Consider the following 22262-nt stretch of genomic DNA (forward strand, 5'->3'; position numbering starts at 1 on the left):
CATATAAACTTTGAATGAGGTCTCTGTGATGTCGTATGGCTGAGTTATGAGAACTCCAAAATAAGGCAGTTTTTGGCATTTTTGGTTCATTAAGTGCTTTTCAATCAATTTTCCCATTGAATTTTGGGCCTCTGCGAGAAACTCTAACCCTAAAAAAAACCTCTTAGAAAAGTGTCCGTCTGCCAGAAATGATTGTACAACCGTGTACGGTCTGCTTTGGAAAGTATTTCATGTACATTTATTTTATTTTAGTTCATTGGTTTTTTTAAAGTAATGCTAAATGTGAAGATTATGGAGATCTTATAAGAATAAAATAAAAGGTGTTTTGATTTTTTTTTTTTAGTCGCTAAAAATATGCGTCACAACCGCCGATGTGCGACACCCGCCGGTGTGAGATTTGTTTAGATATTTATTTAATTAATACTTCTAAACAAGTACATACAAACCGCAGAGCAGTTATCAATACATAACACATACAACAAAAAGATATTTCCTTTTGCTGAAAATACCAGATAAAGAGCGCAGCTCAATAGTTTTAGCTGCTTTTTTGTTTTTTTTCAGTCAGAATTTATGTATTACTTAGCTTCATTATCAAAAATCAAGAATAATAGTTTAGACTGACTATATTTGGCTTTGTGAATGTGGAATTTTGCTATTATGATTATCAAATGAATCACATACAGTCATCAGTGAAACCAAACAATACATTTTTACAACACAGAGAAAAACCAGAGTCAATATTATCAATTATATAACGAGACACATCTTTCCAGAATCTGTTAGTGTAGGGCAGTGCTACCCAGGCTCCGCCCTCGCAGTGACGCAACACCTTCGGCTCTGCTACACTTACTCAGGCAAACTGCTCGTTCAGGTGGATTCGAGTTCCCGAAAAAGTGGGAACTCCACCCACTTTGTCGGGAAGCAATCAACTTTGAGCAGCGCCAACGGCCCAGGGTAGAGGCGTGTTCAAGGTAGTGACGTGGTAGAACTGCCACTCAACCCATGGATTGTACACGGAAGCGCCTGCGCTTCATTCAATATCAACATGGAGCAGCGTCAAGCTTTTGACACTGCTGTAGATGCTGTAATGAAAGTGTTCGACGGGAGATTCTCGTTAAAAATCGAGCAAAGAACAGCCCTTGAATCATTTCTTGACAGGAAAGACGTTTTCGCCTTGCTCCCTACTGGCTTTGGTAAGAGTTTAATCTACCAGTTAGCCCCGCTGGTAGCTAAATCATACGTCAGAGGAAAGAGTGGTGTGATTGGCTTAAGCTTAGGCACAGCCTTTTCTGGCCACAACCAGTAGCAACCCGAGGGAGGCGGGTTGACCAGGCCATTTCGAATCGTATTCGTTATTGTCTTGGTCAGACCAGAATCTCGAAGAGATTTGAAAGTCTATGTTAATCAGGCTAGGGCAGTGCTTCTCAAACACATTTTTTTTGAGTGCTCGTTGAGAGGTCTTTGATCGTGTCGCTTTGACGCTTTGCTTTGCGGTAAGACGTATTGCATCACTTCCTGTTACCGTGCTTGTGCACTGTGGAATTTCTTGCTCCGCTTGGAGTACTGATAATCACTTTATTTCGATCTATAACTTACACAATTTTGCATAGTTAAACTCTATAGCTTACCGTTCTGTTCTAACACACTCCTACAGATCTTTAATCTTTATTCTCACTTTTTAGCGGTGTGTCTGGTTGTCTAGCTTAGCATGGCTACCAGTTCTCTCCCTCCATCTCCTGCTTTCACCTGCTCCGTGTGTCAGATGTTTAGTTACTCCTCTGCCTCCTTTAGCGATAATCAGGGTGCGATTTGCCGGGGGGGGATGGGGGATGGGGGGGATTATCCCCCCCTCTGGTTTTTATCTCTGCTGGAAAAAAGATCCTGCTAACAACAAAATAAACCAACAAAAATGTTGACATGACAGGCAGTTGTGACAGTTTTCTATAGTCTACATAGGCTACTCACTTTCAAAATGGCCCGACGTGGCTGCAGCTTTGATGTTCACGAAGGTCCGCGGCAAATTGTATACAATAACAAAGTTGCGTTCTATACGGAAATTAGCATGCATTGCTAAATCAAACAACCTGCGAAAATGAAACGCCAAAGCAGTATTTCGTCCTTTTTTGGTGGACCATCAAATAAAAAACAATCAACCCCCCCCCCCCCCAACATCCGCGCTTAACTGCAGCACACCTGATGAGGGAAATGCCCAGGGTGAGCCCCGTAGGCCTACAGAAGGTGGCGATGTTGATCGCGAATCTGACATCTCGCAGCATGCGGTTGGTGGCTGCCTGGACCTGGCGCGATTCGCGAAGTGGCAAGAGGGTCGTGAGTGGCTCACCGTTTCAACTGATGGGTCAGTAAAATGTGCAGCTTGCGCTGAAGTGAAATCTTTAGGCCCCAACACAGACGAGCGTCTTCACATTGATCCAGCATTTGTGAACGGCATTAAAATCAGCTCAGCTAAAAAGCTGAATGATAAAGTTAACAAGCATGGAAAATGCCATTCACACGTCAAATGCCTCGAAATTCTCCAAAAGAGACGTGATGCTGCATTTGAAACGGCCAATAATGTAAGCGCGAGTCTGTGGAGGAAGAAGAATGAGGAGAAGGTACGGGCCACAGCGTACTGTATGCGCACTGCGTAGCCTACATGATCTGCCAGAACGACCTCTCGTTCAAATTGCTGCCACAGGTGGTTGAGCTGCAAGAGCTGAATGGAGTGGATCTAGGCTCAATGCTGCACTCCGACAAAGCTTGTCGGAGTATGATGGCGTTCATAGGGCAAAAAATGGCAAGCCAATTGGTAGAATTTGTTAAAGAAATCACCTGCCAAATTCAGCATCCTTATAGACGAGAGCACGACCGTCTCAAACAAATCGTGTCTCATCGTTTACATCCGCATTCCTTTTGATGGAGAGGTGTGCAACTTCTTCTACCAATTAATCGAGATGGAGTCATGCACGGGTTCTGCCATACGAGACGCTGCTGAACACCCTGGAGAGAGATGGCATCAGCAAGGAAATGCTGCGCTCCCGGCTGATTGGGTTTGCGACTGACGGGGCTGCTGCTATGCTGGGTCGATACAAGGGAGCTGCCACTCTCCTGCGTGATGACATCAACCCTGGCCTCACAGTAATCCATTGCATGAACCACAAACTGGAACTTGCAGTACACGATGCAGTGAAGCACACCACAGACGCAAGTCATTTCCAAATGTTTACAGATTGTCTGTATGCATTTTTTTTCTCAGAGTCCCAAGCACACCCGAGAGCTTGAGAACGCCGCCTTCAATTTGGGAATGCATGCTCGCAGAATAGGCAGGGTGTTTGATGTGCGCTGGTTGTCTTCATCATGCACATCCGTGACAGCTCTCTGGGAAAGTTATCCAGCTTTGGTGCGTCTCTTCTCTGCGCTGGCCGCGGACACCTCAAGATCCACCACAGAAAGGGCGAAGTGTCAAGGAATTCATTCCCAGATGACTCGGTGGATCTTTCTGATGGAACTGGCGCTGGTGAAAGATGCACTGGAAACTTTGAAAGCCCTGTCTTTGTTCCTGCAGAGGAGAGATGCCACTGCAATCCAGGCCACGGCAGAGGTGGATATCGCAGTGAGGGCCCTGCGCGCCATGAGGCTCGTTGATGGCGCCAACACCAAAAGCCTGAGACAGGAACTCGACACGCAGTCATTCAAGGGGGTGGACATCTGCCAGCCGAGCGACCGAGAGCAGCAGAGGGCAACTGCGTTCCGAGACCGTTTCTTCACCTCGCTGGCAGATAACGTGGAGCGCAGGATGGACGACAACGGTGTGCTTGCTGCGTGTGCTGCGCTATGCCCCTCAAGCTGGCCGAAGGATGAAGGCGAGCGCATTCTGTTTGGAGAAGACAAAATTGTCAAAATTCAAAACACCCTGGCAGCTGAGATCTCTGACACCGCTCTACTGCTGAAAGAATTTCGACAGTACAAGCTCAAAGGATTTCAAGGAGAAAATCTCCTCAACTTGCTTTCTGTCATCTCCACGCTTCCCGTCTCAACAGCAGAGTGTGAACGTGGATTTAGCGCAATGAATCACATCCTAACTGATGCGCGCAATAGAATGAATGTATCCACACTGAACAGCCTTCTTTTCCTCGCTGTCAATGGCCCAGATGTACGTTCTTTTCCTGCTGAGAAATTCGCAGAAATGTGGATTAAAGAAGGGCGAAACGCGGCGGATAGCGCACCGATGGGAAAGCAGAGAAGGCCACATGAACTGCGCCATCAGAGCAAACTGTTTATTTAGGATTCAGGCATTTTAGTGATTTCTGTCCAAAGGGAGAGAAATATCACAAGCAATCGATGCAAACTTTTTGTGTCAGTGTTCATATTTAGTTAGAGAGATAGATGAATTAGGCTACTTTCTCTGTGTTCATTCTCTTGTTAAGCGTTCATTTTCATCATTTGATATCGTCGGATATTATTTAGCTGTTTCATGATTTTAAAAAACAAAACAAAAACACTAAGTGTTATTCATTTGATATCATCCAATATTGAGCTGTTAGCTGTGTTACCTTCATTTTGTGACGTTTCATGATTAAAAAAAAACAAAAAAAAACATCCCCCCCTCTGGTTTTTTGACAAATCGCACCCTGGCGATAATGGTACATGTAACAAATGTAGTCTTTTTGTAGTTTTGGAGGCGAGGTTATCTGAATTGGAAGCTCGGCTCTGCACCGTTGAAAATCACCCATAGAGAGCCAGGTCCCTTTAGCCGGTGTGGAGCCACCTAGCGTAGCTAGCTCAATTAGCCGCCCCCTAGCAGAACCTGAGCAGCCGGGATTACAATGTGGCTGGGTGACTGTCAGGAAGAGGCATAGCTCTAAAGTCAAGCCCGTTGTTCACCATCGACCTGTCCACGCTTCAAACAGATTTTCCCCACTCAGCGACACACCCGCTGAGGACAAAACCCTGGTAACTGGCAGCTCTATAGTCAGAAACGTGGCATTAGAGACACCAGCGGCCATAGTCAAATGCATTCCAGGGGCCAGAGCGCGCGACATAGAATCCTATTTAAAACTGCTGGCTAAGGATAAACGTAAATACGGTAAAATAGTTGTTCACGTCGGCGTTAATGACACCCGGTTACGCCAATCGGAGGTCACTAAAATTAATGTTGCATCGGTGTGTAATTTTGCCAGAACAATGTCGGACTCCGTAGTTTTCTCTGGACCCCTGCCAAATCTGACCAGTGATGACATGTTTAGCCGCATGTCGTCCTACAATCGCTGGTTGTCTAGATGGTGTCCAGCAAACAACGTGGGCTACATAGATAATTGGCAATCTTTTTGGAGAAAACCTGGTCTGATGAGGAGAGACGGCATCCATCCCACTTTGGAAGGAGCAGCTCTCATTTCTAGAAATATGGATGAATTTATTTGCCACCCTAAAACATGACAACCCAGGGCTCAGACCAGGATGCAGAGTTGTAGTCTTACACACTTCTCTGCAGCTTCCCACCTGCTGCTACCCCCCCAATCAATTAACACAAAAGGAGCAAATCCTCTTGTGCAAAAAGAAATTATTAAAACAAAAACTTTAACTGAACAAAAACATCAAACTATTAAATGTGGTTTGCTGAATATCAGATCTCTCCTTTCGAAGTCTCTGTTAGTGAATGAGTTGATGTGTGATCATCACATTGATATATTTTGTCTTACAGAAACCTGGCTGCAGCAGGAGGATCATGTTAGCATCATGTTAGCATTAATGAAGCAACTCCCTGTGACTGTTTAAATGTTCACGTTCCTGGAACCACAGGCAGAGGAGGAGGAGTGGCAGCTATCTTCAGATCAGGGTTACTAATCAGTCCCAGACCCAAGATTAGTTTGAGCTCTTTTGAATCTCTGATTCTCAGTTTTTCCCACGCAAAGTGGAAATCCCAGAAACCTCTTGTGTTTGTTGTTGTGTATCGTCCACCTGGCCCTTATTCTGAGTTTCTGTCTGAATTCTCAGAGTTTTTATCCCAGTTAGTGCTGAGTACAGATAAAGTCATTGTAGTGGGTGACTTTAATATTCATGTAGATGTTGAAAATGACAGCCTGAATATGAACTTTAATTCTATATTAGACTCTATTGGATTTTCTCAGAGTGTTCACAGACCGACTCACTGCCTTAATCACACCCTTGATCTTGTGCTGACTTATGGCATTAAGAGTGAACAGTTAACAGTGTTCCCTCATAATCCTGTCTTATCTGACCATTTTCTGATAACCTTTGAGTTTACATTACTTGACTATACAGTTTCTGAGAAGAAATTTACATAAAGAAGGTGTCTATCAGAGGATGCTGTAACCAGATTTAAAGAATTAATTCCATCATCCTTTTCTTCACTGCCATGTGCAGATATGACAGAGGACGACTACCTAAACTTTACTCCAGCAGCACTTGACTCTCTTGTTGACAGCACTATAGTTTCAATGCGTACAGCACTGGACAATGTTGCCCCTCTGAAAAGGAAGGTAATCAGTCAGAAGAGGTTGGCTCCTTGGTATAATTCACAGCTGCGTGCTTTAAAGCAGACTGCAAGAAAGCTGGAGAGACAGTGGCGTTCCTCTAATTTAGAAGATTCTCAATTAGTCTGGAAAAATTTTTTTTTTTTTTTTTTTTTTTTCCCCTTGTCCTGTCCAGCATTATGGCAGCAGAATTGTAATCTGAATACCGTTTATGCTAAACACATTTGCTATGCCAAGGGAAGCTTTATGAATGTAAAGCTCCCCTTGACGCCCATCAACTCCTCATTTTTATTTATTTATTTTTGTTACAATATTTAACATGATATGATAATAGTGCCGAACCGGACCGGGGGACAGAGAGAGAGGGAAAGCGAAGAAGAGAAAAAAAGAACAGAAACATGAAGAGACAAACATAAAAAACAATGAAAAATCCGACAACCACACTCAGAAAAGTTTGACCATTGTCTACTTAAAAAAATTAAGGCAACAAAGTGACACTTAATATATTTGAATCCCTTCAATTTTGATTAAAAACTCTTGATTTTAATTAAGTAAATTTAAACAAAACAATTAAATACAAAATAATGAAATTATTGGTTTAAATACTTTGGATTTACTAATAATATGGCAAATTGTCAATTTCACAGGGAAAACCAAGGTATCTCCAAAAATTTATTTAGATTTACAAAATATTTGTGGAAAAAGTGATTTAGATTTACTGATTAATTAAGTGGAATTAATTCATATTTACTAAATATCTGGATGAAATTTATTTCTATTTACAAAATATCTGTATGATATTGATTTATATTTACTAATTTTATGAGTGAAATTGAGGCTATTCTTCTAAATATCTGGATAAGAATGATTTGGATTCAATAAATGAAATAGGTTGTATCAGCTAATAATTGGTACCACATGGCTTAAAATCTATTTAATATTATTTATTGTCACTTTGTTGCCATAATTTTTTTATGTTGAATCTACTTAAAACATGCCTTCTTGTTGCATGAATTTACTGAAGGTCATTTAACAAATTACCATATGGAAAACAGCAGGTAAACATTTATTTGTGAAACTTTGTTTACACATACATTTTCAAACGTGTATTTTTTTGTGTGTAAAATGCCAAAATACAAAATGTTAAAATGGCTGTAAAAACACATCAAAACATCCCTGTGTTGACAAGTACTTTGTTTGGTATGGTTCTTCACTAACTGAAGTGGCACTTAAATTGTAAATTTGTGCAAATTCTCTAACCTCTATTAAAACATGCAACATATGTATCCCTGGTGTACACAACAGAATCACAGCAACAAGTCTCTTAAATGAGTATGACATTTTTTTCTGAACACACCTGAAGAGTAATTAACTGATACTCAGACAATGCCTTGAAGTAAACCATATGACAGTGACAGCTTCTAACTGATGATCACAAATGAGCCCAGCTCCTGAGGATCTAAGAACAAGATCCAACATATGGTATAAGCATGTTTTAAATACATTTAACTGCTGTGGAACTGCAAGACAGTGACTCAAAAAGCACAGGGAAATTATTCTGTGCGCGATACAAACAGTTACCTGTGCCAGTTGTTAGTCCTAACGGTGCGTTCAGACCGGACGCGGTGCGAATTTTCGCGTTGCGTTACTCGCGCGAGTTTTGCCGCGGGTGTAGTTGAATTTACTCGCATTATTCGCGCGAGTAAACAACGAGCGAATTTTCGCTCAAGGGGCTATTTCGCACCATTCCCTCCATTTCATTCTCTCATCAACCATGGCCGATATAAAGTACCATCGCGTCCTTGTACCTGCTGTGGCAGTCCGAGGCCAGGACCCAGTTTGATGACCTGCTCGGGAGGATCGGTGCCTCCCGAGCAGGTCATCAAACTGGGTCCTGGTGAGCCTGAAATGCCGCTGGAAGCGGCCGTCATCCAGACGCAACTCCTGGAGAAGGCGGTGAAATTCTCCGAGCTGAGTGCACATCCAGATGATGTCACTGACCAGACACGACGGCGTGTGCGTTTCCGACGACTCTCGGACTGCCACAGCAGGTACAAGGACGCGATGGTACTTATATCGGCCATGGTTGATGAGTGAATGAAATGGAGGGAATGGTGCGAAATAGCCCCTTGAGCGAAAATTCGCTCGTTGTTTACTCGCGCGAATAACGCGAGTAAATTCAACTACACCCGCGGCAAAACTCGCACGAGTAACGCAACGCGAAAATTCGCAACACGAAAATTCGCACCGCGTCCGGTCTGAACGCACCGTAACAAAATGAGTATGGATAACATATTTTTTCTAAACAAGACTTGAACACTTAACTGCAGCACAGAATTACTCAGCAATCCAGTTTATTTAGGGTCCCTTTCTTAAGCCAGTAACTTGCTCTTGAGGCTGTTCACTTTTGGGGAAAGCTTTGAACAATCCAGTTCGAGGAAGAGTTTCTGAAAGGCTTCAAAAGTATACTTGAGCTCCTTCGGATAGGCAAGATTCTCTGCATATGACAAACCAATGAGCATGGCACAAGCCCTTGGAAAATTACCAAGAACGGTCAGGACCTTTGTTCCGTCTATCACAATTCCAATGTCCTCTGCTGCACCTTCCGACAGTATATTCTGGATGCTGTAGATTTTCATCTCTTGTACAGCAAGGTCCTGTGCCACACTGTCTTCATCTGGATCCTAAAATAACAAGAACATTTTGTATTTTATACTGTACAGCTACAGAAGATGGTCCTAAATAAATAGATATTGAGAGAGATAGAGATATGCCTTTCAACTTACATCATACTCTTTAAAGAGCTGATCGGCAGATTCCCCCAGGTACAGCATCAGACACCGGGTGACCATGTCTCTGCTCATGTTTATAGTAGGATTGTTAGGAGCCTGAAATAACATAAATTAATAATAATCAAGGTCAAGGTTTTTAACGCTAGGGGCTTAGACTTGTGTTATTTTGAAAGAAACCACTGTCAATTATCCTTTATGTACTGTCTGAGAGACCAGTTTTATGAAACACTTCCTGTCTTAACTGAGGTTTTCAGAGAACCAACTATGACTCCAGAAAGTCACTAGTCCTGGAAAAGAAAAGAAACTTCCGTAAAACCAAAACACTTTAAAGCAATACTATGTAACATTTCTACCTTAAAATAACAGCTTGAAAAAAATTGTGCAGCTAGAATGAGTTTTAATATTACGATTGGCCTGTCTCCTATGCCCTTCGGGGGTCTGAGTTGGGAAAAACTGCGCTATGTAACTTTGCTGGACCGGCCCGGTAGCTGAGTGGAAGTACTTCGACTTGCTTTCTGGCACACCTACCGCAAAAACAAATAGACCCCTCTCACGCTCCCAGGTACATTTGATTACTCTTACCTTCGCGGTCGACATAGCTTGCACCTTCTGACTCCTCGCCAGTTCGTCAACAAACGTGAAAGCGAAAGGGTGTTGTATTTACGACAGTGTAACCGTACATTACCTCCAAGCCTGTAGGGGGAGCTCCATAATGGGCTTTTTGAGAAGTTACATTGTATTGCTTTAAATGTTGTGTTTGTCATTGAACTCATGGTGAGCTGGTAGGTGAGTTTTGTCACTTTTGGACAAACTAGCTGCTTCCCTGTTTCTATGTTTTATGATAAGGTATGCTGCTGGTTGTACCTTCAAATTTACGGTAGAGGAAGAGAATCGATTTCATTCTAACTCCATTTTAACTCATAGAGAGACTACCAAAGTAGGCTATTTCCCAAAATGTTGACGTTAAAGCAGCTAGAAAATAAGGGTGAGTGGCAGCTGGTGTTTAAAGAGTCAGACATTTACACTTATACAGAAAATACACTGGTAAGAGCAGAGTAATGTAAAACACTTAAAGAGCACATTGTTTATAATCAGTGTATAAAAATGAAAATATTTTGCATGAGCCAATTGAATGGTCACATTTTTGAGAATGTGTGATAAACAATGTCTAATTCGGTGGCCAAGTGTATGCAACCTGCTGTAATTAAAAAGACACTTATTTAATACACAAAGGTTAACATTTCCTCCTGCAGATTTATATATTTATATGTATGTATATATATATATATAAATTTAAATAAAAAACATAATATGGCCAAACTTTAGGATACCTTTAGTAGGACAGCCTGCAACCTCAATCCCATGGTCCCACCCTTAGAGTGGAAGAGGTTCAGAAGCCTGGGAGAGTGTTCATCACCTGTGTGAAGTTGGCACCCCATATGTTGAAAATATGAATAAAAGCATTTTGGTTCGTTTGTGCATCGTTTGTGCACGATTGTGCAGGCAAAATCAGCGTTTGTGCACAAACCGTCTTGAAGATATTTAACTTTTAAGAGGTTGGTGACCTTAGGTCACTCAGCACCCCATTAACATCCAAATGACTCGAAAATGGTTGGAATCGTTTGTGCAGGCAAAATTAACATTTGTGCACAAACCATTTTTATGTTATTTAACTTTTAAGTTTTTGAAAGTAGGTCACTCAGCACCCCATCAACCTCCAAATGACTCGAAAATGGTTGGAATCGTTTCTGCATCGTTTGTGCAGGCAAAATTAATGTTTGTGCACAAACAGCTATGTCGTTTAACTTTTAAGAGGTTGGTGACCCTAGGTAACCCTAGATCAGTGTTTCCAAACCACCGCCACCATAAACACCGCCTTGTGGTACCTTCAGGGTTGGGACACTAACAAAATGCACGTGACCAAAAAATCAGCCAGAAAGTATGAAAAACGACAAATGGCTTGTCAATGTTTTGGTTATTACCTCTAATTTCTGACCATTGGTTGTTATATTTGCACAACTGTATGCAAAATTCACAATTAGTGTTGTGTCCTGACTGGACAGGCTGATATCACAGAAGTATGATTAATTTGGAGTTGCATTGTGGTGTTCCGTTTATTTTCTGGAGCACTGCATGGCACAATGGAAGCACTTTGAAGAAGCTGTTATTTTTTCATTGTTTATGTTTACGCATTTAAATCAGAGTCAAAAATCCCTGTAGAGCTTCTTTATGTGCCTGGTATGTATAGTGTAGAGGTTACAGAAGAACCAATGTTCCTGAGCCAGCTAAACTAGCAGCTGGGCAGCTTGACCTGCAGTTTGGTCTTAGCAGATATAGCAAGTTTTGAATTATGTCCTTGCCAGTTGGAAGTCTGCCTTTTATATGTAGCCCATGTCACCTAGTGTCTTTTGGCCTGGGATCTTGTGAAAGATGTCTTGGCAGTCATTATTTACCAGAGGTGTAAAAATGTTGAATATTGTAGCACACTGTTGTGATTATATACCCCTATTTTGCACTATTGTGGCCATCAACATAAGTTAGCATTGGTCAACTGATCAAACATTAGTATTTATGCAATCACAAGGGTTGTCTTCATATTTTCAGAGTGGTAAAGCATGATTGAGTGACCTACTTTCAAAAAATTAAAAGTTAAATTATAAAAAAAACTATTTGTGCATAAACGCTGATTTTGCCTGCACAATCGTGCACAAACGATGCACAAACGAACCAAAATGCTTTTATTCATATTTTCAACATATGGGGTGCCAACTTCACACAGGTGTGTTCATCCAGCTTGGACATGAACTTTGATTCCAGGTGCACCGTTGTAATTCTTTGAAACTCATCCTGGATCTAAAAGACAAATGACGTAACCTGTAAACCATATTTGACCTTGAAAATACATGAAAACATGATTCATGAGATGACAGTAATTTAGCATATTTTGTATCAATTAGTTGACCCCTCACAATTGCAAAATAATGTTTCCGATTACCATACACTAACATTCACATACACTCACATTCAATGCCTCAAATAGAGCTGGCCATCTGGCTTTTAAGTCCTCGATGGTGGGTGATTGGTTAACGATTTCATTTCTTCGGTGTGCAAAGGTTTTGGCCATCTTTTCTTTGATCAATTTGTTGTTGTCTCTTTTCCTTACTTCAGTTAGCAAATTAATCCTTTCCTGTTCTTGACTTTCCTCATCCTCTCCTGCTGGGTAAGGTGGGAGGTAGTTTACTTCTGCCTTTTCAAGGTTTTTTCACATTCTTTGCAGATTTCTGGTCTGCAGGGCTCTTGCGCTTCAACGCATTGCACATCACCTCAGGAACACCGTAGCCTCTGAGTTTAGTGCGATAATTTGCCATCTTGTATTTGAGGCTTTGTTGCCAGCCATAATAACCTGAGAATGAGCCAGGTTCCTTCAGACAAGGATATTTCTTGACAAGTGCCTCAGCAACATCACATATCTGTGCACTTGACGGATACGCTGTAAACATATATATCGTTTCAGCCAGCTTCTCCAATATGTCTGTCTTGACCTTTGAGGCAGTCAGAAGTGTTCCATTCTTTTTGTAGTCTTCATCGGCTCTTTCAAGGTACATCTCAGTCTCATATGCAAACTGTGGAATGGGGAACTGATTTGGCCATGGCTGACATCGTTCAGTAGTGCTTCTCTGTCTCGGCAGGATAATGGTGTCCAGTGTAGATGATGTTCCAGCAGAGGACTCTGTATTTGATGTTGATGACTCTGCATAAGATACTGAGTCACAATCTGTTGACTGTTGACCAAAAGAAATGCCCAAACTTTCATCAACTTGCTGCAAGTTAAGAATAATCGGGGCAGCAAAGACAAACTTTATCGTGTCTTTGTGTTTAATTTGGTCAGTTTTATGCAGAGTGAAGTAATCCTCAAATTCTGAGTCCAAATACTGAAAAGTGAACTCCTCAGAAATTCCAAGGTTCTCTTTCACAGTAGTTTGCAGCTCCTCCACGGTCGGTGGGATTCCTGATGGAAGGACCAACTTCTCAATTCGGTCGCCAATGATTACTTGCAGTTTTTCCTCCATCTCTGCCAGCCTGATGATGAGAATATCAACAGACAGAAGCAGATGCTTAGACCACACATGCAGTGAATAATACAATGAAGAACCTAGACTGTGCCACCAGAAAAAAGAAACAAAACAAACTCAGAGAATATTAATGGCAACTGAAATACACTTGCATTTTCAAATAAATACAAATTATATTTCCTAATTCTGGCATCACATGATAAATCAAAATTAAAAATCAATGGAACTCTGCAAATATTTTGTGTATTGCCATGTATGTCATTTGTTATATGTCTAATGTAAATTAATGCTGCTATCATGTGTTGGACCACTTTCAGTTTTATGAATTAAAAGCTGAAAAAAAATAGTGAGTCTTTTTAAAAGTATTTTTGCATTCCATTTTGACATGAAATTATTAACCATTTATATATGGAAATAAAATTATTTATTTAATATTCCCAAATCATCTAACTTTTTAATTAATCAATTTATGTAGGCTTTTTAATATTTGTAGGAACCAACACCAAACAAGTTAAAAATTATTAGTGGGACACTTAAATTACGGAATCCTAACAATATGTATTATAATTATAATTAATTCATTATTAATTAATTATAACTGTCATGAAATTGCTCATAAGAAATTATAATCCCAGTTACATGGACCAGAATACAGACAACATGATGCATGTACAGATGTAAAGTTCAATATAATGTAATTTACCTAAACCAAACAGATGTGACGCTTGAGTGTAACCAAACGTTTTCGTCCCACACTGTATGCAGCCAAGGGGTAGACATCACCAAGTTTCTGCTGCCCCCAAAGTGCCATTTTCCCAGTGTCCTCCAACTGAAAAGATCTTAGATGCTCTTCATACCAGGCAGCAAGTAACTTTACTATGAAATGAACACAGTTGTCCAAAATGGCAATCTGAACAATCTCAGCAAAATCAGGAAGCCCGCCTGTAGACCCATAAGAAAGGATCATCCCAACATTGTACCTTGTTCCATAACAGGTGACAGTCTTGGCTAACAGCACAGTGGACAGGAGTGGTGATGTCTCTTTTAAGGTTTCCTGTATGTCTGGATGCAGCACATTTAAAGGCACCTCAGATATTTTAGCAACACACAGTGCCTGCTTTCCACCATCTGTTTGCAGGTAGTATGCCATCATCATCTGGTGTCGTGTCGAAAGGGTCAACAAGACATTCCTGAAATTGTTCGTGTGTCTCACAACTTGCTTAAAAAAGCTGTGTTTCGCTTCAAAGCGCATTGTCCATACACCAACCAGAGGCCCATATTCTTCGATCAATGTAGGGTAGTGTTCCAAAAAATGGTGCTTGGGTGTCAGTTTCTCTTCTGGAAAAACTGCCAAAAATCTGTCACGATGTTCAGATATTTTAAAGTCCAGGTATGCAACTGTCTCAAGTGTATGAACAGGGGCAACCACCAATTCAGTGATGTCTTTTAAAGTCAGAAGAACCTGCCAAGCAGAATCACCTTCAGGTATCAGTGAACCAACAATGAGTGGCAACAACCGTATTAGGGCCCAATTTTCATCAGCGTTTCCCCCTATAGATTTCCGACGCATGTAATTTTGAGAGATTTCCTGAGGGCTATTGGTTTTGTCTGAGCCCTTATAGGGGAAACATGTAATTAACTCGTTAAGTTGAGTTAAATTAAAGTACTTCTTCTTAATGAAAACCTGAATACACAACGCCAGTTCCCTTGGAACAATCCCTTCAAAGATATCATGAAGTACATCTGGTGGGTACCCAGAGACAAAGTGAAAGTGAGTCAATTTGTCAGTCAGTGGACATGACTGCTTTAAACTGGAATCTTCTCTAACAGTTTGTACATGCAAACTATGGTCCTCCCTTGTACGAGGTGGAAATGCTCCACTTGGCACTTCATGTGTCTGGCACTTGGAGGAATGCCCAAGACAAAACCTACAGGTGTAGGGCCCTGTGAAACTTTCAACTAGTCCACTGATCGAATGTGCACCGAGATTATCAGCTGCAACACAATGTACTGTCCCTTTAATACTTTTTCCAGCACTGGGAATGAAAACCCCTTCCTGTTCTAGAGTGCAAAGATCTTTCAATAGTGGTTCCAAAACTACTTTGTATCCGAACTGTTTGACATCAACAGCTTTACAAAGTAAAGCTAGGTGTATCGAAGTTAATTCAGATTGCAACTCAGATGGCAAATTTGCCAAAATCCAATAAATGGCTGTAATTTTATGTTTTTTCCTTGAAGTCCCTAGCGGGTTACACACCTCAAAATCATCTACATAAAGGATTATTGAGAGTCGTGTTTCCTGTACAGCATAAAAATCATTTTGCCTGTAAAATTTGCCATCAAAAATTGACTTAAAATAACCAGTGCTGTTTAAACACCTGGATAAGATGTCCTTATTTTTCACGGTTTCCTGCAAAGTTTTAAGAATGGGCACATACTGAAAGGTCTTGTTCTTTTGAAAATCAAGAATATATTCAACAGGGTCAACACACAGGAAATTCTCCTTAAAATACCTTCTTCTCCTAAAACCTGAACTAAGAGGACCACCTGCTCCTAGTGCTGTACTAATGGGATGGAAGTTGCACAGTTGTTCTGCCAAGTCAGTAATGATAGCCTGGTCTACAGTGCATTCATTTAATCTCAATGTTGAATCAAGTGTATTTCTAACAACGGCTACAGATGCTGAAGATGAAATGAAGTGAAGGTCTTCAACCAAAGCATCAATGCACCTCACAGATGCATTACAGATGCTCTCTAGCTTCAGCAGAAGCAAGCCAATTCTTTTCAGAACTAGGTATGATGCACATTCGGGATCACAATCTAAACTTGTTCCCTCATCAGCACTGGCCTCTGGTATATCAGAGAGGTCGGCTGTCTGATTATAGTGTCTCTCATACACAGCTTGTTTAAAATCACTCAAAGAATAGGGTTGGTGTCTTCTGCTTTTGTGTTTCAGAAATGTATTGTAAATATTTGTCCGAAAATTGCACCCTTCAAATACACAAAAGACAGTTTCATGGCCTTTCAGATGATTTCCAATGTGCTGAAAGAAGTCCTTCTCAGTAGAACAACTAGCATCACAAACTAAACACTTAAAAGTGGAGATATTTGGCTGTAGACTTTCCTCAGCTGCATGGTATCTGGACAAATGTGTGCGAAGCGCACTCTGTGTTTTGAATGTGCAAGGGCAACTACCATAGATACATGGCTGAGATTGCCCACGACCAAATGTTGCGTGCTGTAGTCTTGTAATGCTTTAGCAGGTTCCCTTTTGTAGCAGACAAAGACTTGCAGATCTTACACTTCCATCCCATAGGCAAAAACCTACAGTAATGAGAAAAAAGGTCCTATTAACTTGTAGTATGTAAAGTGACACGTTAAAATTGAGGACCCTTGATTTTAGTGTTTGTTCTTTTTCAATCTTATACATTTAAATATTTTTTGTCTGTCATCTAAATAATGTTCACAACAAACATGTACAAACCAAATATCATAATGAACTGCATATCTATGAAAAACATTTTCTATATTTTATGCTGCTTTCATTTTAAATTCATGTTGAAACTTCAGGTTAAACTGTATCAAATTTGCTTAATCAGCAAAAGTCGACAACATGGTATTGCAAAACAGTGAACAAACCTTTACACAATATACTGTATGTGAAATGTAGTATAACAGCATGTATTGTATAGTAAGTTCAATACATACCTGTGGTCTTTAAGTGCTGATAGATTCCCTATGCACCTAGAAAGAAATGCATTGCTTTAAGTCATTTGGATTAATTAATATTTTAAGCACAAAACTCAGAAGATGGGATATATGAAAATCAACTAAATAAGCAATTATATTTTACAGTTGCTTTTGTATGTACAGTGAGGTCTATAATTATTTGGATGATAATTATAACATTTGTTTTTTTCCCCTCAGGCTCTGGAAAGGGGTTATGCATGTGATAGACTGTCACACAGTCACCACCTATTCTATGCACAACATGGTAATTTGTTACATACCAGAATATAATTTTCTAAATTGTGACCAAAATTTTACATGCTAATTATCAATGGCAAATAATGTAACACTAAATATGCATTGACCAAGCAAATAGGAGGGCAAATAGAAAAGTGCAAGAAGTATCATTAATTACAGTGCTCTAATACTTGATTCTGAAAACTTATATTCGAAGTACAGCAGTAATTGACAGTAATAAAACTTTGCATTGTCATTTAAGAGGATAATAACAGCAAAAACACAGACAACCTGACACACGTGAATAAATGAGACACAGAATATCAGTTGATGCATCATAACTCAACAGGTGTTCCCTACTTCACATTCAACCAAGGTAGAAAGCAATATAAAGTGTAAATCAAGCTATAGATTAAGCTATGCATTAAAAAAAAAAAGGGTGCTCTTATTAACTGACCTCTAACCAGCGTTCTCAAACGGCGTTGTCACCACGGCCCACAACCAAAAGTTTGAAACACGATCGACACAGAATAAAAGGAGGAGTTAACTTCTTGCCGTGTTGACCGGGGAACTGTGTAACACATTTCACGGAGGCTGTTTCTTCAGGGTTTTTTGGCCTAGCGTGCCGTTTTATTTTCCCAGCATAATACAAAGTCTTTCAGCATGAATGCACGTATTTTTAATATATGACTGTGTCCTGTATCATAACTAAATATCTGCCGTTTGTAACAAACCAAACCGTTTGAAAATCCGGTAAAAATTCGGGCAGTTATGATTAATTTAGTTGGGGATATACACCGTCCTCAGTCGAAATAAATGCAATGGGCGGGCATTGGAGACCCATCCAAGATGGCGGCCGCGCTGATACGTCAGCTCCAATAGGCAGCGTCAGTCAATGAGGCGTCTACGTATATTATGTCTATGATCAAAACAACATTTTCAATGTCTCTATTTCCGCTCTCGGCGTGACAGCAACATACAAACTTTCTCTGCTGGTGAAAAGTGGTAGTGACAATGTCCTGATTCATGACAATTACTGTAACCCTACCAAGTTAAATATAAACAAATAAGCAACAAACAAATATGTAAGGGGGGAGTCTTGCATTCAAACACTACTCCACAACTGGGTGCTATGTACGATGCGATGTAACAAACAAACCAGCCTCTATCAAGAAAACCAGAGCATGACGCATAAAGCATATTATCAGACGTCCGGTCAACATAACGCCGGACAAAGCTTAAAAAAAGAAAGCATGAGAAAATGCTGCAGTTTTTAAAAACGTATAGGAGTCACCGCCTCCAACACCACCTTCACCGCTTTTATATACGGTCGATGCTACCAACACCACCGCCTCCGCGACCTACCAACACTCGGAAAAGTATTAAAGCCGGTGAATGTAGCACTTTTGACAGTTACTCGAGTAGAAGTGTTACTCGAGTACAGTATACCAGATAACACGATGTGTGTAACTATACACTCACCTCTCAGAACAACGTTTGTTTGTCGTCTCGCTCACTGTTAGCTAGCTTGTTAAGGTGGGGGAGGGGGGAGCTCCGGGTGACTTTGAATCACGATATAGACTGAACTTGCCAGTAAACTACTGCCAGTAAACTTGTTACTCGCGGTAACCCAAAACAATGTTCAACTGCTTGGGCATCGTAGCTATAAAGTGTTGTTATTAAAGCCTCTTACCTTGAGAAAATGGTGGTCGACGACGGCTGTGGAAGACATCAACGTCCATGTGGCACAAATATCTTGGGCGGAAGTGTACGGCGATTAAAACCAAGGAGTCCCGATTGAGTAAAATGTATTAATTTTCCGACATTGTTGACTTTACTCATAAAATATAATCAAATTATACTAATTGATTTTCAGCTGATATTATTCAAACAAAAATGAGTAAAATACAATCGGTAGATAATTCAAATTTGATTAAATCAACATAATAATATATCAAACTGCACACAGTCTTTTTTATGTTAAGGTTACTAGTATTTATTTTGTAAATATTAATTGAGCCCAGTCACACTTTTTAGAGTGCAGCTGCTACACCTGTAAAAACAAAACTGAAGACGATTCACGGCTTTTGTGGGGAATCCAACCTTAGAAGCACCAGGAGCACCTGTAAGCAGACAAGCAGAGAATAAACACACAAACAAAAAAAACACAAGCAGCAGCAATCTCATATAATACACAGGTGACCTTAAACCACAGGACAGCACAACAACTGCTTAGTGAGCATAGTGAGCATGCTACTGGGCTAATGAATGTGTGTGTGTGTGTGTGTGTGTGTGCATGAACATGCAATACACATAGATGGTCCCACATAATAACCATGCTTAAATATCAGTGTATAGTGTCACAATCCCCCCCCCCCAGCAATCAGAAGCAGGCCGAGAGGGCCCCCAGACCCAGGCCACCAACAGCCCCCAAGGAGCACAGAACCCGGGAAGCCCACCATAGGGACAACCACGCATCCCCCCAGAAGACAGCAGAGGAAGCTCCCGGACAGAGCCCCCACTAGCATCGGGCAGAGCCCCCCCGGCGACCAGAGGCGGCAGCCTTCCAGCCCCGCCAGGCCCCCGCCACCCAGACATGGGCCGCGCGCCGGAACCGGCCCCCGCGAGCTCGAGCGCCACCAAAACCCCCCGGCAGGGGCCCCGCCCAAAACCCGAGAGGGCCAGGCGCCCCAGACAGCCAACCGCAGTGGGCCAGCGCCTGCCCCAGTGCCCCTGGGCAAGCGCCCCAGGAGTCAAGACGTGCCCACAGGTGGGTGAGGCCGCGAGCAGCGGGGAGAAGCAATGCCCCCCCCCCAATCAGGAACAGCACAAGCAGGCCAGAGGACAGCAGGACCCAGACCCAGACCCAGACCCAGACCCAGTCACCCCATAAATCATATAAGAGAAAAAAAATAATAATAATAATAAAATAAATAAATACATACATACATAAAGAAAAAAAAAACACATCCACAAACACTCGCACAGCACATGCATCCATCCCCCACCTCCGCTGGAGTGTGGCGTAGCGGGCACATCCGGGGGCCAGCAGACCCCGAACCAGCAGGACAACTCCTCCTCCTGGCCCCCCCGCCCCAGGCAGCAACCAGGCAACAGGGGTGCGGGAAGACCCCTCCCTTCTCCCCTCTGGCTCTTTGATATTTTCTAATAGTGAGCATTTAAAATTGAGGGGCAAGCAACCTTGTGGAACTGGGAGCGTGGCCCTCCGGGCAGCCTACATACCCAAAGAGCCCCGCCCACCAGATACCACTCAGTGCTATCGCCCCCCAAAACCTAATATGTGTGTGTGTGTGTGTGTGTGTGTGTGTGTGTCTCATGATTAGTAATGTCAAGTGTAATTAAAACAAGGGCGGGGGGCTGCAGAGTGCAGCAAAGGGGACCACCTACGTGGACCCATCCGCTGCCCCCCACAGAACACACCCGCCCTCAAACCCTACGTGTGTGAATGTGTGCTGTGTACAGGAGCCAGAAGGGCAGCCAAGGAATGGCTGCAACAGGCACCCCTGTTTCCTGGGATCCGCCACAGAGCAGGAGGGCTCGATGTTCACCAGGTCCGGGGCCCGCAGCGTATTCGGTGAGCCACTTGGCAACCCGAAGGCACCCACCCGCCCCACCCCAGACGGCCCCTACAAATAAAGAAAAGAACAAAACAAAACAAACAAAACAGAACACAACAAACAAACAAACCACACAATCACTCCAGTCATAACAGCCTGGGCCTGAGACCCACCATCACCCAGGCCCACCCAAGCCGCCCCCAACAGGGGAGAATTACGAAAGGAAAGATAGTTTAATAACGTATAAGAAAGCCCTTCGTAAAGCTAGAACTGCTTATTATTCATCATTGATAGAAGAGAATAAGAACAATCCCAGGTTTCTCTTCAGCGCTGTAGCCAGTCTGACTAAGAGTCCGAGTTCTGCTGAGCCAGGTATTCCTTTAACTCTCAGCAGTGATGATTTCATGAGCTTCTTTATCAATAAAATTGTTTCTATTAGAGAGAAGATTGATGGAGTCCTTCCCACTATTGTCAGTGATGTATCATCAAGTACAGCAGCTTTAGAAGTATCTTTAGAACCTGATTTGTATTTAGACGGCTTCTGTCCAGTTGATCTCTCTGAACTAACAACAGCAATAGTCTCTTCTAAACCATCAACTTGTGTTTTAGACCCAATCCCAACCAGACTGTTCAAGGAGGTTTTCCCATTAATTGACACTTCCATATTGGATTTGATCAATCTGTCTTTGTTGACAGGATATGTACCTCAGACTTTTAAGGTTGCTGTAATTAAACCTTTACTTAAAAAACCTACTCTTGATTCAGAGATGTTGGTTCATTATAGACCTATATCCAATCTCCCTTTTATGTCTAAAGTTCTTGAAAAAATAGTTGCAGCTCAGCTTTGTGATAATTTACACAGAAATAATCTGTTTGAAGAGTTTCAGTCAGGATTCAGAGTGCATCATTCAATGTAACACCATTCAAAGGATATCTGTTGGAACAGGGAAACACAAGTTAATGAGCACAATAATGTCACATATACATAAAGAGAGTAAAGTGAGGAAAGGTGTGACAGATGAGGCCCCCCAGCAGTCTAGGCCTATAGCAGCTTAACTATGGCATGTTTCAGGATCACCTGAGCCATCCCTAACTATAAGCTTTATCAAAACAGGAAAGTTTTAAGCCTGGTTCTGATGGCCACCCTTCCTGAGTCTGGTTCTGCCAGAGGTTTCTTCCTGTTCAAAGGGAGTCGTTTCTCTCCACAAATAGGCACGCTCAGGACAGGAAATTGGACCGAAAAAAAAAGTTTCAGTGCAATCTGTTGGTTTCCTTAGCTAGGAAATTGTTTTTGAATTGGCTCTATATGAACGAATTGGATTATTTTATGAATAATTATGATTACAATTAATTGAATTCCAA

This window comes from Odontesthes bonariensis, chromosome 16 (assembly GCF_027942865.1).
Source record: "Odontesthes bonariensis isolate fOdoBon6 chromosome 16, fOdoBon6.hap1, whole genome shotgun sequence".
Taxonomy (NCBI): domain Eukaryota; kingdom Metazoa; phylum Chordata; class Actinopteri; order Atheriniformes; family Atherinopsidae; genus Odontesthes; species Odontesthes bonariensis.